We start from the raw sequence: 16,832 nt of genomic DNA, 5'->3' as shown, positions 1-16,832 counted from the left end.
AAAACACACCCCTTTTCTCCCTCCCACTTACACATGCACACGCACATACACACAACCCTCAGACAGACTACCTCCAACCCCATCCAACTGCTACTGGAGATCCATCAACTTGATCAAAGATGTCTTTTAATTCAGCTCGAGGCTCGTGATCTTCTGGCATCAGTTGTCGTTCATGACCAAGATCTGTAAACCTGAACACTCAAAAGTTCCACACAATGAGGGGCAAGATGAAGTTTTCTCTGGGGAAGGGCAATAGCCCAAGGAACACCTATCATTCCATATTAAGTAACTGGACTCTGGTGAATAAATGGTATATAATTTCATGCTAGCATAAGCAATTGGAATAATGATTTGTGGTATTGTGTATGTAGCGCATTGGTTAGCGTAATGCTGTACAGTAAAGGCAAGCTGGGATCAATTCCCACCACTGCCTGTAAGGGTTAAATCAGGGGATTGCTTGTCAGTGTGGCTTGAAGGGCCAACTCTGCACTATATCTCAATAAATAAATACATCCATCTCCAGTATATCTATATATGCAGTACACGGGCGGCACAGTAGTGTAGCAGTTAGCATAACACTATTTTAATACCATCATCCCCTCATAACTAATCAATTAGCTTCAAGGTCTTGGCCTCAATACCTCCTTTTCCAACTAGATCTTCGATTTCCTCACTTGCAGACCCCAATCAGTTCGAATAGGCAACATCTCCTCCACAATCTTCACCAGCACAGATGCACCACAAAACTGTGTGCTTAGCCCCTTGCTCTACTCACTTTACACTCATGACCATGTGACTAAGGACAACTCAAATATCATATTCAAGCCTGCTGACGACGTCACTGTCATAGGCCAAATCAAAGGCGGTGACAAATCAGCATACAGAAAGGAGATTGAAAATCTGGCTGTGTGGTACCATAACAACAACAACCTCTTACTCAAGCAACACACACAAAATGTTGGAGGAACTCAGTTGGCCAAGCAACATCTATGGAAAAGAGTAAACAGCCAATATTTTGGGACCTGATGAAGGGTCTCAGCCCAAAACATCAACTGTTTACTCCTTTCCATAGATGCTGCCTGGCCAGCTGAGTTCAAGCATTTTATGTGCCCTGCTGAAGGGTCTCAGCTCGTCAACTGTTTCCATAGATGCTGCCTGGCCTCCAACATATCGTGTGCGTTGCTTGGATTTCCAGCATCTGCAGATTATTGGCTTCAGGAGGAGGAACCCAGAGCCAGTCCTCATTGGGAGGATTAGCAACTTTAAATTCTTCAATGTTATTATTTCGAAGGACCTCTCCTGGGCCCAGCACACAAGTGCAATTATGTAGAAAGGACAGCAGAGCCTCTACTGCTTAGGAGTTTGAGAAGTTTTGGCATGAGATCTAAAACTGACAAACTTCTATAAGTGTGTACTAGAGAGTGTATTGACTAGCTTCATCGCAGCCTGGTGTGGACACCCCAGTGCCCTTGAATGGAAAATCCTACAAAAAGTAGTGGGTATGGCCCATTCCATCACAGGAAAAACCATCCCACCATTGAGCACACCTACATGAAACAATGTCACAGTAAAGCAGCATCCATCATCAGGATAATAAACCTGATTCTGAGGGGCCCCCAACACCCAAGTCATGCTTTCTTCTCACTGCTGCCATCAGGAAGGTGGTACAGGTGCCTCATGACACACACCACTAAGTTCAGAAACAGTTATTACTCCTCAACGTGAGGCTCTTGAACCAAAAGGAATAACTTCACTCAATTTTACTTGCTCCATTATTTAAATGCTCTCACAACCTATGAACTCACCTTCAAGGACTCTTCATTTCATGTTCTCAATATTGGTTGCGTATTTATTTATTATTACTTTCTTTTTGTATTTGCAGTTTGCCGTCTTTTGCACACTAGTAGAATGCCCAAGTTGGTGTGGTTTTTCACTGATTCCATTATGGTTATTATTCTACGATGGACTTATTGAGTATGCCCACAAGAAAATTAATCTCAGGGTAGTATATGGCAACGTATATATAACTTGATAATGAAATTCACTTTGGGCTCGATTCCGATGCTGTCTGTAAGGAGTTTGTACGTTTTCCCTGTGATTATGTGGGCTTCCTCCGTGTGTTCTGCTTTCCTCCCACATTTCAAAGATTTACAAGTTAGTAGGTTATTTGGTCACATGGGCATAATTGAGTTGTTCTCTGACCTTGACAATCCATTTGCAAATGTTCCATCACCATACAAGGAGACACCATCAGTGCACTGCTGCCTTGTGGTGCGTCCTCCAAATTCTTGCCCTTTACATTCTTATCAATCAGCTGATTGGTCGTCATTACAGGAACTCAGTTGTGATGTTGACGATCATGGATCCTTGTGGATAGTTCTGTACACCTAAAGAACATACCAAGCTATTGGACAAGACTAGTGTGGTCTACAAAATACAATGCAGGGACTGGGAGAAAACCATCCCCGAGGATCCATGAACATCAACTGGCTGTTAAGTGGCATGACCAACTCCCCCTAGTCTCTATCCCTGAAAATCTAGAGGGACACAAATTCGACTTGTCAGTGGAAGTCATGATGCAAGAGAATTCCTAGAAGTTCTTCACAAACAATTCTATAGACAGACATATAGACCTTGATCCTATTTATAAGGCAACGTGGGCAAAATTTCAAACAATGCACAGAATGCCACGCCACCACCCTTTCTTTATTAATTAATTATCAGCAATAAGACCCCCCTCCCTACATTACAATTGAGTTTCCGTAATGACAACTAATCAACTGATTGATAAGTATATAAAGGCCAAGCATTTGGAGGACACACAAGTGAACAGCTCACTTATGATGTCTCCTCATATGGTGACGAAACGTTTGCTAATGTATTGCCAAAATCAGGGAATGATGTTTCATTTAGCTGTACACGTGTATGGTTGAATGACAATAAACTTGAATTTGAGCTTGGAAGTTCAAAATAAGTTCTGCCCTATTAAATTACCAGCTGTTATGCAGCTTGTTTAGCCATACTATTACCAAATTACTTAGAGAGGCAAGATAATAATAAAAAAAACATTGGGCTAATTTTAAACCTCACAGAGAACACTAACCAGGCAACTAGGTCAGCAAAATCTTTGTCAAGTTATTTTTGTCATAGGCAAGAAATTGTTCTATTTATTGTGCATGCTTGACCTATAAAAGAAGATAAGTTTATAAGTTAAAATAAGTTTAACTTATATTATCAACTTTTTAAAATCAAAAATATATACTTTTAAATTTGAAATAAAAAACTTTAAACTTTGTTTATAAAATATAAAAATCTATTAAAATAAAGTTCAATTTCATAAACTTCATAGCTTTAATAGCTTATTTTTATACAGAAATAAAGACGATATTCACAACCAATACATGAACACAGCTCACAAATTTATCTCAAATAAATCAGTATAACTATGACTGCCCATGAAGCCCAAGATCACATTGCAGTCAACTTCAAATGAGGCTTGTAAAAGAAGAAGCTTAATACAAATATTACAAACCCACATCTATATTCATCTTAACTGGCACTATTATTTTGATAAAGAATAATTCATGCAACAACATTAGGAGTATATCTAATGGATTTCTTTTAAACCCAAAACTTAATTGTATAAACCACTGCCTTGTTTTAAGGCAATTTTGGTTTTAATCAACAAAAACAACAAAATCACAAAAAATGTTTTCCCTTGATAAAACTTAATTTTTGCAACAAATACTAACTACAAAATATTTACTTGTTTAAAACCTGTTTTGCTTCAGAATACAGAATCGTACAGTAGTGAGATGTATCACCTGGTTGAGTCAAGTCACAGAAACAGCTTTGCACTCAGCGTCAGTAAGACCGAAGAACTGATTGTGTACTTCAGAAGTGGTGGGACGAGTGAACACACACCAGTCCTCAGAGGGATCAGAGGAGAGATGAATGGCAATTTCAAGTTCCTGGGTGTCAACAGCTCTGAGGATTTATCCTGGACCCAACATACCAAGACATCACAGCATCCATATTTCATTAGGAGTTTGAGGAGATTTGGTATGTCACCAAAGATACTCACAATTTTCTACAGATGTAGCATGGACAGCATTTTAACTGGCTGCATCACTGTTTGATATGGCGGAGAGCCACTGCACAGGTTTAAAAGAAGCTGCAGAAAGTTGTAAACTCAGTTAGTTCCATCATGGGCATTAGCTTCCCCAGAATCCAGGATATCTTCAAGAAGTGATGCCTCAAAAAGGCGGCATCCATCATTAAGCATCCACCTCCACACACACCCCCCCCCCCCCACCCCAGCCATTCACCCAGGACATGCCCTCTTTTCATTGCTACCCTGAGGGAAGAGGTGCAGGAGCCTGAAAACGCACATTCAACATTTCAGGAACAGCTTCTTCCCCCCACCATCAGATTTCTGAACAGACACTAAACCCACGAACACTACTTCACTTTTTTTTTGCACTACTTATTTAACTGTTTACTTTAATTCAGGTTTTATTATTATGTATTCACATAAATTTCACAACATGTGCCAGTGATATTAAAATTTGATTCTGATTCTAAGATGATACAGCATGGGTCTTCAGCCCAACAACACCTTGCAGACTCCAAACTATCCATCTACATGAATCTGACATGAATCCAATTTTATTTTTAGTTCTTCACATATTCGTCCCTCTCCCCACCCAGGTTCTACCATTTACCTCCAAACTCCAGAAATAACAACCAATAAAATTTCAAGCCTTTGTCACTACACACTATACTTCAATTTCTTCTCACTTTGTATACCCACATATTTCCAGGGTCACTACGCCATACAAATCGATAAATATAGTGACTACTTAAAGATCTTATACAATCTGCCATAATCTTCCATTCATGGCAATGATTCAGGAACAGCTTCTTCCCTTCAGCCATCAGATTTCTGAATGGACAATGAACCCATCAACAATACCCCAGTATTTCTTTGCTCTCTTTTTGCTTGTGTTCCTATATAGTTTTTATTATCTCTTGCATCTACCGCAAAACCGCACTTCAGGACATATGGCACTGATATTAAACCTGATTCTTACCATTTTGAAGCAAATATTTTACACCATTTTAACCCCAAGAAACATCACATCGTCCATATGTAACTAAATGATTGCCAAGAATTAAGGAAAATATTCTTGGCAGAAGAGTGGGTGAAATGAAGCAAATAGGAACAACTTTGCAACACCATCATACTACGGTGAGAGGGAGCTTACAATGAATTTTATGGCATTGTAACATACACTGTTCTGCCAATCTTTGGTTGCTACTGAGCAAAGAAGTACTGAACAGTGTGTTCCTTCTGAAGAACTCTTGACATGTGTCCTTAAAAAGTAACACAAAACAGCCACTAGGTCAAAAGCACTCAGAAACAACTCTATTGTCATATAGTCAATGACCACTTTATTAGGTACCTCCTGTATCTAAAAGTGGTCGTTGAGTGTAGTTTCATGGTCTTTTGCCACTGCAGCCCATCCACTTCAAGTTACTGTCACCTTCCTGTCAACATGAACACATCTGACCATTCTTCTCTGACCTTTCTCATTAACAGGACATTTTCTCCTACAGAACTACCGCTCACTGGATGTCTTTTTTTGTTTTTCACATCATTCTCTGCAAACTCTAAAGGCATGTGTGTAAAAATACCAGATCAACAGTTTCTGAGATACTCAAACCACCCTGTTTGGCACCAACAATCATTCCACAGTCAAAGTCACTTAGATCACCTTTCTTCCCCATTCTGATGCTTAGTTTGAAAAGCAACTGAACCTCTTGACCGTGTCTGCATACTTTTATGCATTGAGTTACAGCCACATGATTGGCTGATTAGATACTCGAGTTAACAGGTGTACAGATGTACCTAATAATGTGTCTACTGAGTGTAAGATTGTATAATAGGTTTATCCACATCTTGCTCATCTTTGAATATTAAGGAGTGATTCAATTTTGTTACGAATCAGAAAACAAACTATATATAAATCATAAACACAAGAGATTCTGCAGATACTGGAAATCCAGAGCAAGAAACATACACAATGCTGGAGGAACTCAGCAGATCAGGCCACATCTAAGGAAAGGAATAAGCAATCAAAGTTTTGGACCAAGACCCTTCTTCAAGACTCTTAATAGGCCACCAGTTACAAGCCTTGTTGGGTTTCCTCTTTGCAATGAGTGTCTGCACTACCAGCAGCAAGATTTCTGTCTGCTAGTGAAATTTATAGTTGAGCTTGGACTCTACTTCCTAAAATTATCTCAAAAGATCTCAAAGCCAGGTAGAAAATTAGCAATGCAACTCCTACCAGAGCAACGGATGAGATCAGGACGAGTACATTGCTGTTCATGGGAATCTGCTGTGAACAAATTGGCTACTGCTCTTTCTGCAGCAGAAACCACACTTTAAAAGAGGTTCAGAGGTAAGATCAGCAGGTGCCTGGAATGCGTTGCCTGAGTTGGTGGTAGAGAAAGGAACATGAGGGGCATTTTAAAGAGATGTTTAGGTAGGCACATAAACGTGAGGAAAATGTAAGGATATGGACATCTTATATGCAGAAGGGATTAGCTTAGTTGGCCATTTGGTTACTAATTTATTTGCTTCAGCACTACAGTGTTGACCGAAGGGCCTGTTCCTGTGCTGTAATGTTACATGTTCTAAGCATTTAAATAGCTTTGTGATAAAAAGCGATACAATCTGCAAATGTCACCAAATCAATTTCTTACAGATACTCTAACATACAAAATTATGAGGAGTGTGGATAGGGTATGTGGAAGAAGGACTTTTCCCACTGAGGCTGGATGGCACTATAACCAGAGGTCATGGGTTAAGGGTGAAAGGTGAAAAGTTTAAGCAGAACATGAGGGGAAACCTTCTTCAAAAGAGAGTTGTGAGAGTGTGTAATGAGCTGCCAGTGCAAGTGTGCATGCGGGCCCGATTTCAACATTGAAGAGAAGTTTGGATAGGTACATGGATGGTAGGGGTATGAAGAGCTTTGATCCCAGTGCAGGTGGAAGACAGTAGGTAGATTAAATGGTTTTGGCATGGACTAGATGGGCCAAAGGGCCTGTTTCTGTGCTGTACTTTTCCATGACTTGATATTATAGATCTTTTCTTCGCTGTATACTGCATATAGGGTGTCGCCACAGATACACGTCTCTACCAAAAGAGGTGAAAGTCGCTACTTCCCTCCGCTAGCCTGCAGGTCACCACTGGGCACCTGCTTAGCCCCACACCTTCCCCATCACCCCCTCTCCGCCCACGATCAGGGTCACGTGAGGCCATGGGAGCAGATGGTGCAGATCACAAATCCTGGTTGCATGATCATTTGCGTTAGGCAGACAATCTCTGAGGAGTACTGATGACTGGAGTTACTCAGTTTGTCAAGGCACTGCCCAGAAGGCAGCAAGGCCAAACCACTTCTGTGGAAAAATGTGCCAAGGACCACGACTGCCCACTTCACATGGCACATCACATAACGAACAAATGATACTACAATTAATGGATTTTACGACAGATTTTTATTCAGTTTAAAATAAAGACCAGATAGCTTCTTCAATGACCTAGCATAAAGCTAAAATGGAATGTCATGTACATAAAATATTAAATTCTTCTCTCCTTCAATGGATGCTTCCTGACCAGAGGGCTATTTCCAGCTTTCTCCGTTTTTGTTTCAGATTACTGACATCTGCAGCTTTTACTAGACTCCCAAGTTGATAAGTACAGTATGTTAAATAATTACCAAAAGGGCAAAGTGGGAGTGGATGGTAAGGAAGGATGAGGTTCATTAAACAAACACAGGATTTGAATGTGTTGTGTATAAAGGCATTTTTTTCTTGTTATTTTTAAGCTTTGTTTTATTATTGTCACATGTACCAAGACGCAGTGAAAAGCTTGCCTTACATTCAGTTCATACGGATCAATTCATTGCACAGTGCATTGAGCTAGAATACAGTAAAACAATAAGAATGTTGAATAAAGTGTAAAAGCTACCAAAACGTACAGTGCAAGTAAACAATAAAGAGCTAGATTATAACATCAAGAGATTGTTACTGAACACAATAATAACAAAATAAATATAAATACATACATTAGCTCATATACAAGGACTGACTCGATATAAAGTGATGCTAGGGCCAGGGGCTCCCAATCCTTCGGTCAATGGTAGGGGGTCCATGGCACAAAAAAGGTTGACAACTCCTGTGCTAGGTACAGGAGTGTCTGTACATAAGGTTAAATGATGGCGTAGTGGTGGCTGAGGGTGTGGAAGAGTGGGTTTGTCGGTGCAGGTGTTGATCAGCCTTACTGAAAAGAAACTTTTTTTTTTTGAGTCTGGTGGTCCAAGCATGGGTGCCAAGTAGCTTCCTCCCTGATGGGAGTAGACAAATAATCCATGAGCAGGGTGTATGGGATCCTGCATGATGTTATTGGCCCTTTTCCCGCACCTTTCTGTACGTCAGTCTTAGGTGGCAGTTAGGCTGGAGCCAGTGATGCATTGGGCAGTTTTGACCACCCACTGAAGAGACTTCCTGACCACCACAGTGCAGTTTCCATACCACGCTGTGATGAATTGTTGTGATGCTCTCTACTGCATACCTGTAAAATGACATTGTATTGCCACACTTGGAATATTGTAATAGTTCAGTCCAGAGGAGGTTCACAAAGATGATTCTGGGAATGAAGGGGTTTAAAAATGAGGAGCATTTGGCAGCTTTGGGCCTGTACTCACTGGAATTTAGAAGAATGCAGGGGGATCTCATTGAAACTTACCGAATGTCGAAAGGACTAGATAAGGTGGATTGAGAGAGATGTTTCCTATGGTGGGGGCATACAGAACTAGAGGGCACAGCCTCAAAATTGAGGGATGACCTTTTAGGATGGAGGTAAGAAGGAATACTTTTAGCCAGAGTGGTGAATCCGTGGAATGCTCTAAAACTGACTGTGTTGGAGGCCAAGTCCATGGGTATATTTAAGATGGAAGCTGATAGTTTCTTAATCAGTCAGGACATCAATGGATATGGCGAGAAGGCACGTGTACGAAATTGAGTAGGATCCAGGATCAGCCGTAACGAAAAGGCAAAGTGAATTTTGCACCTATGTCTTATGTGCATAGGCCAGCTCTCTTCAGCCTCCTCAGAAAGTAGAGGCGTTGGTGAGCCGACTGTGTAGAATCTGTTCTGGAACCATGAGAGGTTGTACGAAATGAGCACTCCGAGGAATATGAAACTGCTCGCAGTTTCCACTGCTGTGCCACTAATGTACAGAGGGCTGTGAGTGGGGCAAGTTCTTCTGAAGTCAATAATCATCTCCTTTATCTTATTGATGACAAGATATCCAACTGGAATAGAAGCTCTCCCTGAGCCTCGTGGTACATAGTTTGAGGCATTTGCTTCTTCTGCCCAATGGGAGAGAGAAGACAGAACGTTAGGGACGAGTAGGGTCTTTGATTGTGCTGGCGGCTTTGCCAAGGCAGCAAGGTATAGACAGAGTCGAATAAAGGGGAAGCTGGTTCCTGTTGTGTCCAAACTCTCTGTAGTTTCTTGCAGAGTAGTTGCCAAACCAAGCCATCATGCTTCCAGAGAGAATTCTTTCTACGGTGCGGCATCAATAAAGATTGCTTCTGCCCTGCTGTTATCAGATTAGTAAATGGTTTCCTCGTTCAATAGAATCTTGACTTCACCAACCATGTACCTAGTTATGACCTTACACCTTACTGTCTACCTGCACTGCACTTTCCCTGTAGTACTTTATTCCACATTGTGGTTGCTTTACCTTGTTCTACCTCAATACACGGTATAATCATTTGATCTGCATAAACTGCATGCAAGACAAGCTTTCCAATGCATCATGGTGCATATGACAATAATAAACCAATTCTTTTCCACCTTTGAAACTTACTTATCAGTGATCAAGTATTATACTTTATGCACACAATGACCAAATTTAAAGAGGATCTTCACAAGTCTGAATTCACACACAACCTGCACCTCACGGGAGGCCATTGGGCCCATCAATACATCACAGAAACAGACTGCAGGAGCTCATTTGGCCCATCAATACATGATGGAGATGGATTGCGCAGGAGGCCATTGGGTCCATAAGTATGATAGATACTGAGATTGGTGGCTATTGGGCCATCGATGCATCACAGAAACTAACAATACAGGAGACCATTGGGCCCATCGCACTAATGCTAATCAAGATACAATCCAATGCCGAACTTCATATGAGACATTAGACAATAAACGAAATATCGAATACAAAACGTAAGCCAACACACCCTGGCACAGACTCACCTGCAGCTCTGCTTGGGCTTGGAGTATTCTTCTCACCCTCTCCACCTGATGCCTGGGAGGCAGAATCCAGCTCCTTCACACTTTATAATGATTATTATACAATACAATTATTCACGAACTCCCCCCCCCACCTGCAGACTTTAAACTGACCCCGCCCAATTCAGCGCCGACTACTTCTCTCCTGTTTCGAATTAAATCCAGAGAGTGATGACAATAACTATCAACAGTTAACAATATTTGGTATTTTCGGTCATCCCACCCTCCCCACGACGCGTCCTGCAAGATCCTCCGTCTCCCGCTATTGTCTTTCACTTTGTTATCTTTTTCCCCTTTTCTTCGTGCCGCTTGATTTTCATTTACATATTTTAAAGGGTTAATTGTCCTTTTCCCCTCTCTATCCGTGTTTGAACTTGGCCCTGAAACCTGGAGCCGCGACCCCAAACGGCGGCGCCATGTTGATCCGCGGCGGCTGCAATTAAAGGGCGAGGCTCAATGGGCGGGGCTTAACACACAGCCGTCTGCCGACAGGAGATTTCCTTAAAGGGGAAGGGGACAATCGAGGATTGATTCAGGTGGACGCCGGAACAACGCAAAAAGCGCTAGACTCTAAAAACAGCTGTACTGCTGATTTGCCCTTGCAGCAGGACAGGCAGTATCTCCCGTTGCTCCCATCCGTGCTGCTTTCCAGTGTTCACTTGAAGACCCTCGTCTGAGAACTGCTGGGAGCATGAACTCAGGGACTTGGGCTATATTATATATATTTTTTGTGCCTGTACGTTTCCTGCTATCTTACATGTGCTATGTTTGCCTTGTGCTGTGTCTGATTGTTGGTACTGTGTCTTGCACCTTAGCCCCAGAGAAATGCTGTTTCATTTCAGGCTGTAGTCATGGGTATTCATGTATGGTTGGATGACATTTAAACTTGAAATTGAACTTGATCTGTGGGTAAATGGATGATTGACATTTGAGGTCAAGACCCTTCATTTGGACTGGGCGATCTCAACCCAAAGTGTCGTCTGCCCATTTCCCCCTACAGCTGCTGCCTGACCAGCTGAATTCCACCAACAGTTTGTGGATGATGTGTCTCTCTGTCTGGAAAAGTATGTATTCATTTCCTAGACAAAATTTCATGCATTTATGCATCAAGTATTTGAATTTATTTTATTTTCCAACATCTGTATGTGTTTCAGAACAGAATCAGATTTATTAGCACTGACATATGACATGAAAGTTATTGCTTTGCGTCACCAGTACAATGCAAAATCATAAAGTTCTCTCCACCATATATCTATAGAGTTTGTGTTCATATATGTATTTATATGTGCCTTCTATCTTTTTGTGTATTTGAGATATTTTTCAGTGTATTTTTATGTTTATGCATTTAAGCGCACACACCCCCCCCCCAAGATTCACCACAGAGCAGGTTGAAGATAGAGAAGTTAAAATTGGAGTGGGCCAGAAAAGCAAACTGACATAACAACACTAACATAAGAAATAGGAGCAGTAGGTCATCTGGCTTGTGGAGCCTGCTCCACCATTCAATAAGATCATTCCTGATCTGGCCATGGACTCATCTCCACCTACCTGCCTTTTCCCCATAACCCTTAATTCCCCTACTATGCAAAAATCTATTCAACCTTGTTGTAAATATACTTACTGAGGTGGATTACACTGCTTCGTTGGGCAGAGAATTCCACAGATTCACCATCATCTGGGAAAAGCAGTTCCTCCTCATCTCTATCCTAAATCTACTCCCCCGAATCTTGAGGCTCTGTTCCCTGGTTCTAGTCTCACCTACCAGTGGAAACCACTTTCCTGCCTCTATCTTATCTATCCCTTTCATCATTTTATATAACCCTCTTTCTTCTGAATTCCAGAGAGTGCAGTCCCAGGCAACTCAATCTCCCCTCACAGTCTAACACCCTCATCTCTGGAATCAACCTGGTGAATCTCCTCTGTACCGTCTCCAAAGCCAGTATATCCTTCCTCAAGTAAGGAGACCAGAACTGCACACAGTACTCCAGGTGCGGCCTCACCAGTGCCCTGTACAGTTGCAGCATAACCTCCCTGCTCTTAAATTCAACCCCTCTAGCAATGAAGACTAACATTCCATTTGCCTTCTTGATAGCCTGTTGCACCTGCAAACCAACCTTTTGTGATTCATGCACAAGCACTCCCAAGTCCCTCTGCACAGCAGCATGCTGCAATCTTTTACCGTTTAAGTAATAATCTGCTCTTTCATTTTTCCATCCAAATTGGATGACCTGTCATTTATCAACATTGTATTCCATCTACCAGACCCTTGCCAATTCACTTAACCTATATATATATATCTCTGCAGACTTTCCGTATCTTCTGCACATTTTGCTTTTTTACTCAATTTAGTATCATCAGCAAACTTAGATACACTACACTCGGGCTCCTCTTCCAGATCATTAATATATATCATGAACAGTAGCAGGCCCAGCACCAACCCCTGTTGCACACCATTCACCACTAATTGCCAACTAGAGTACCACCCATGTATCCCAACTCTCTGCTTTCTATTAGTTAACCAATCCTCTATCCACGCTAATACATCACCCCAACTCTATGCATCCTTATCTTATGGATAAGTCATTTATGAGGCACCTTATCGAATGCCTTCTGGAAATCCAAGTGAATAACATCCATCTGTTCCCCTCTATCCACTACCGTCATTATATCCTCAAAGAACTCCAGTAAGTTTGTCAAACAGGACCTGCCTTTACTGAATCCATGCTGCATCTGCTTGATAGATCCATTCTTTCCAGATGCCTCATTGTTTCTTCTTTAATGATAGCTTCAAGCATTTTCCCAAATACAGATGTTAAACTAACTAGCCTATAATTACATGCACTTTGCCTACATCCTTCTTCGAACAGTGGCATGACATTCACCATCTTCCAATCCACCAGGACCTGCCCAGAGTCCAGAGAATTTGGTAAATTATCACCAAAACCCCAATTTTGATCTTAATACTGAGTTCTGAATGGAAAATCATGGTCATGCTTCTGGACAGAATGAAGATCACAGAGCCATACAGCATGGAAACAGATCCTTCAGCGCTACTTATCCATACCAACCAAGATGTTTATCTAAGCTTGTCCCATTGTTGAAGATGTTGTACAAAACAGTGGGACCACTTTTGTTTAGCACCTAGAAGAAATTGGCAAATTAGTTTATTATTGTCACGTGTACCAAAACACATATTGTTCATACAGATCAAAATATTTCATAAGGCATTGAAGTAGAACAACGTAAAACAATAGCAATTCAGAATAGAGTGTAACAGCTACAGAGAAAGTGACAAATGGAAAATCAGAATGAAGTACATTGTGAGGTAGAAACATAGAAATATAGAAAACCTACAGCACAATCCAGGCCCTTCGGCCCACAAAGCTATGCCGAACATGTCCTGAACTTAGAACTACCTAGGCTGACCCATAGCCCTCTATTTTTCCAAGCTCCATGTATCCATCCAGGAGTCTCTTAAAAGACCTTATCAGTTCCACCTCCACCACCACCGTCAGCAGCCCATTCCACGCACTCACCACTCTCTGTCTAAAAAACTTACCCCTAACATCTCCTCTGTATCCACTTCCAAGCACCTTAAAAAATATGCCCTCTCATGCTAGCCATTTCAACCCTGGGAAAAAGCCTCTGACTATCCACACAATCAATGCCTCTCATGATCTTGTACACTTCTATCAGGTCACCTCTCATCCTCTGTTGCTCCAAGGAGAAAAGGCCGAGTTCAATCAAGCTATTCTCATAAGGCATGCTCCCCAATCCAGGCAACATCCTTGTAAATCTCCTTTGCACCCTTTCTATAGTTACCACATCCTTCTTGTAGTGAGGTGAGCAGAACTGAGCACAGTACTCCAAGTGGGGTCTGACCAGGGTCCTATAAAGCTGCAACATTACCTCTCAACTCCTAAACTCAATTCCATGATTAATGAAGGCCAATGCACCATATGCTTTCTTAACAACAGAGTCAACCTGCGCAGTAGCTTTGGGTGTCTTATGGACTCGGACCCCAAGATCCCTCTGATCTTCCACACTGCCAAGTGTATTGCCATTAATACTATATTCTGACTTAATATTTGACCTACCAAAATGAACCACCTCACACTTATCTGGGTTGGACTCCATCTGCCACTTCTCAGCCCAGTTTTGCATCTTATCAATGTCCCGTTGTAACCTCTAACAGCCCTCCACACTATCCACAACACCCCCAACCTTTGTGTCATCAGCAAATTTACTAACACATCACTCCACTTCCTCATCCAGGTCATTTATAAAAATCTCAAAGACTAGGGGTCCCAGAACAGATCCCTGAGGCACACCACTGGTCACCGCCCTCCATACAGAATATGACCTGTCTACAGCTACTCTTTGCCTTCTGTGGGCAAGTCAATTCTGGATCCACAAAGCAATGTCCCCTTGGATCCCATGCCTCCTTACTTTCTCAATAAGCCTTGCATGGGGTACCTTATCAAATGCCTTGCTAAAATCCATGTACACTACATCTACTGCTCTACCTTCATCAATGTGTTTAGTCACATTCTCAAAAAATTCAATCAGGCTCTTAAGGCACGACCTGCCTTTGACAAAGCCATGCTGACTATTCCTAATCATATTGTGCCTCTCCAAATGTTCATAAATCCTTCCTTTCAGGATCTTCTCCATCAACTTACCAACCACTGAAGTAAGACTCACTGGTCTATAACTTCCTGGGCTATATCTAGGGTGGGGAACATCATAAAGGACTCCTCCCATCCTGCGCACGGACTGTTTGATCTGCTTCCGTCTGGTAGGCGCTTCAGATCCCTCCAGACTAAGACTAATAGGCACTGGAGAAGTTTTTTCCCTACTGTGGTCACTTTGCTGAACAGTTAACTGCTGGTTAACTGTCGGCTAACTATTACTTGGATTGCACTACCTGTATGTATAATCTATATTTTCATTTATATTTATCATTATTATTGTTATGAGCAGAGACAACATCTGCCGGAAGTAAATTCCTTGTTTGTGCATAGGTACTTGGCGATTAAAGTCTGATTCTGATTCTGATTGTGATTCTTGAATAAGGGAACAACATCCGCAACCCTCCAATCCTCCGGAACCTATCCCATCCTCATTGATAATGCAAAGATCATCGCCAGAGGCTCAGCAATTTCCTCCCTCACTTCTCATAGTAGCCTGGGGTACATCTCGTCCAGTCCCGGTGACTTATCCAACTTGATGCTTTCCAAAAGTTCCAGCACATCCTCTTTCTTAATATCTACATGTTCAAGCTTTTCAGTCCACTGCAAGTCATCCCTGGAAAAATCGAGGAGAGCAAATCTAGAGGAAGACTTCGGCTTGTGTACATCAAAAACCTAGCCAGGTGGCTGCACAACAAGGAAATGGAAGTCATCCAAAGAACGAGAGATAGATCTGTATGGAAAACATGGCTCACCATCGTCCACACTGGATACGGTACCTAGACAGACAGGCAGCAAGTCATCCCTACAATCGCCAAGATCCTTTTTCATAGTGAATACTGAAGTGAAGTAATCATTAGGTATACTTGAAGTATTCATGAAGAATCCATCTTACATACTATGGAACCATTTATTAGTGGGATAGAAGTTGTCCTTGATCCTTCTGCTACATGCTTTCAGGCTTTTGTATCTTCTGCCCGATGGGAGGGGAGAGAAGAGAGACTATCTGGATTGGTCTTTGATTAGGCTGGATGCTTTTTACACCTCATTTCAACCTTAAATGGCCTACTCCTTATTGCAAGACAGTAAACATTAATTCCATAGAAGCAGGATATTCTCACCATTGAGCCCTCTACAATTTAATATTTTGTATTTTTATAGGATTTTTACAATATTTTATAGCAATTTTACATTTTTCGCTGAAGTTGTTTCTCAGAGCGCGTTGACTCAGTCTCTCCTTTAAGCCAGACCTGCCATCACGAGCCAGTCTAGTGAGCATTTACTGTGCTCCTGCTTTCCATTTCATTTCAGGTTTATTACCACTGATATATGATTTGAACTTGAAGTCCTGATGAAGAGTCGCAGCCCAAAACGTCGACTGTTTACTCGTTTCCATAGACACTGCCTGACCTGCAGAATTCTTCCAGCATTTTGTGTGTGTTGCTTTGAATCTCCAGTATCTGCAGATTATCTCACGTTCATGATTTGAAATTTGTTGCTTTGTAGAAGCAGTACAGAGCAAGACTTAAAAATTAATAGAAGCTACAAATGAATTGATACATGCAGTTAATAGATAAGTAGATGGATAGATAATTGGATGATAGAGGAATGATAGAGATAGATAAATAGTGCAAAAGAGGAACAGTGAGATAGTTTTCATGGAAAATTAAGAAATCTGATGGCAGTCAACATTTCAGGTTTGTCATGAACCCTTTGGGTTATATCTACAGGAGGCCCCCAAGCACCCCAGACCTCAGCGCTCTACTT

The 16,832-nt window shown here is 41.6% G+C and overlaps 1 protein-coding gene across 1 annotated transcript in view; it reads right to left on the bottom strand.

Annotated features, from left to right (window-relative positions):
* LOC140726141 (putative pre-mRNA-splicing factor ATP-dependent RNA helicase DHX32) overlaps window positions 1-10,798 on the bottom strand; it is a 142,758-nt gene extending 131,960 nt beyond the window's left edge. Inside the window, exon 1 of the mRNA XM_073042115.1 lies at window positions 10,339-10,798. The gene's annotated coding sequence lies outside the window, so the exon portion shown is untranslated. The remainder of the gene's footprint in view (window positions 1-10,338) is intronic.
* Between the last annotated feature and the right edge of the window lie 6,034 nt (window positions 10,799-16,832).

This window comes from Hemitrygon akajei, chromosome 4, assembly GCF_048418815.1.
Source record: "Hemitrygon akajei chromosome 4, sHemAka1.3, whole genome shotgun sequence".
NCBI lineage: Eukaryota > Metazoa > Chordata > Chondrichthyes > Myliobatiformes > Dasyatidae > Hemitrygon > Hemitrygon akajei.
The sequence above is the reverse complement of the archived record's forward strand: the minus strand, read 5'-3'. Positions and strand labels throughout refer to the sequence as shown.